Here is a 2,500-nt window from a genome sequence, read left to right on the forward strand (position 1 = left end):
CCGATGTGAGTAGCAGCAGGGCCAGCGCGCCCAGGAGCACATCTTTTTCGACCGTAAAGGGAGACAGGAGGCCGACTCACTGCCTCGGCTAAATGGAGAGGGAATTTCAGAAGGGCCAGGGCACAAGCATGGACCTTTTTCAGCTGTAAGGGAGGCAAGAGCAAGGTGTGATGTAGGTCCCCGGGGCCTGCTGGAGGTCCAGGTCCATGCCCGATGTGAGTAGCAGCAGGGCCAGCGCGCCCAGGAGCACATCTTTTTCGACCGTAAAGGGAGACAGGAGGCCGACTCACTGCCTCGGCTAAATGGAGAGGGAATTTCAGCAGGGCCAGGGCACAGGCATGGACCTTTTTCAGCTGTAAGGGAGGCAAGAGCAAGGTGCGATGTAGGTCCCCGGGGCCTGCTGGAGGTCCAGGTCCATGCCCGATGTGAGTAGCAGCAGGGCCAGCGCGCCCAGGAGCACATCTTTTTCGACCGTAAAGGAGAGAGGAGGCCGACTCTCTGCCTCGGCTAAATGGAGAGGGAATTTCAGCAGGGCCAGGGCACAGGCATGGACCTTTTTCAGCTGTAAGGGAGGCAAGAGCAAGGTGTGATGTAGGTCCCCGGGGCCTGCTGGAGGTCCAGGTCCATGCCCGATGTGAGTAGCAGCAGGGCCAGCGCGCCCAGGAGCACATCTTTTTCGACCGTAAAGGGAGACAGGAGGCCGACTCACTGCCTCGGCTAAATGGAGAGGGAATTTCAGCAGGGCCAGGGCACAGGCATGGACCTTTTTCAGCTGTAAGGGAGGCAAGAGCAAGGTGCGATGTAGGTCCCCGGGGCCTGTTGTCGTACCATAGGCACGAGTGGTGTGTGTGTGTGGCAAAGAGTTTCTGCGCAGTGTACCAGGGGCACGGGGAAAGGTTGTTGTACCATAGGCACGAGAAAAGTTGTCGTACCATAGGCACGAGAAAAGTTGTCGTACCATAGGCACGAGTGGTGTGTGTGTGTGGCAAAGTGCTACTGAGCGGTGTACCAGGGGCACGGCGAAAAGTTGTTGTACCATAGGCACGAGAAAAGTTGTTGTACCATAGGCACGAGAAAAGCTGTCGTACCAGGGGCACGGAGGAAAGTTGTTGTACCATAGGCACGAGAAAAGTTGTCGTACCATAGGCACGAGGAGAGTTTGTGTGGCAAAGTGCTACTGAGCGGTGTACCAGGGGCACGGCGAAAAGTTGTTGTACCATAGGCACGAGAAAAGTTGTCGTACCATAGGCACGAGAAAAGTTGTCGTACCATAGGTACGAGGAGTGTGTGTGTGGCAAAGTGCTACTGAGCGGTGTACCAGGGGCACGGCGAAAAGTTGTTGTACCATAGGCATGAGAAAAGTTGTCGTACCATAGGCACGAGGAAAGCTGTCGTACCAGGGGCACGGAGGAAAGTTGTTGTACCATAAGCACGAGAAAAGTTGTCGTACCATAGGCACGAGGAGAGTTTGTGTGGCAAAGTGCTACTGAGCGGTGTACCAGGGGCACGGCGAAAAGTTGTTGTACCATAGGCACGAGAAAAGTTGTCGTACCATAGGCACGAGTGGTGTGTGTGTGTGTGGCAAAGTGCTACTGAGCGGTGTACCAGGGGCACGGCGAAAAGTTGTTGTACCATAGGCACGAGAAAAGTTGTCGTACCATAGGCACGGAGGAAAGTTGTTGTACCATAGGCACGAGAAAAGTTGTCGTACCATAGGCACGAGAAAAGTTGTCGTACCATAGGCACAAGCAGTGCGTGCGTGCGTGCGTGCGTGTGTGTGTGTGTGCGGCAGTTCTTCTGCGCAGTGTACCAGGGGCACATTTCAATGTGCTTTCTGGAGTACCAGGGGCACGAGGATTTTGCCAGTGGTGTTCTGCTTTGTTAGTGGGAGGGGGCTTAAGTGTGGGTCCCCGGGGCCTGCTGGAGGTCCAGGTCCATGCTAGATACGTGGTACAGGGTAACTGCAGGAGGGGGGGGGGGGGGGGGGGGGTAATGTGGGTTCACGGGGCCTGCTGGAGGTCAAGGTCCATGCTGGATATGCGCTGGAGCGTAACTGCAAGTAAGGAAAGCTAGTGGGGGAGTAGAGCAGGGGAGTATGTGGGTCCCCAGGGCCTGCTGGAGGTCCAGGTCCATGCTAGATATGTGGCACAGGGTAACTGCAGGGGGGGGTAATGTGGGTCCACGGGGCCTGCTGGAAGCCAAGGTCCATGCTAGACATGTGGTACAGGGTAACTGCAGGGGGAAGGGGGGGGGGGGGGGGGTAATGTGGGTCCCCGGGGCCTGCTGGAGGTCAAGGTCCATGCTAGATACGTGGTACAGGGTAACTGCAGGAGGGGGGGGGGGGGGTAATGTGGGTTCACGGGGCCTGCTGGAGGTCAAGGTCCATGCTGGATATGCGCTGGAGCGTAACTGCAAGTAAGGAAAGCTAGTGGGGGAGTAGAGCAGGGGAGTATGTGGGTCCCCAGGGCCTGCTGGAGGTCCAGGTCCATGCTAGATATGT

This window comes from Diplotaxodon limnothrissa, unplaced genomic scaffold (genome assembly GCF_057381915.1).
Source record: "Diplotaxodon limnothrissa isolate DT_005_m unplaced genomic scaffold, D_limnothrissa_male_GT1.1 unmapped_scaffold_10, whole genome shotgun sequence".
NCBI classification, from domain to species: Eukaryota; Metazoa; Chordata; class Actinopteri; order Cichliformes; family Cichlidae; genus Diplotaxodon; species Diplotaxodon limnothrissa.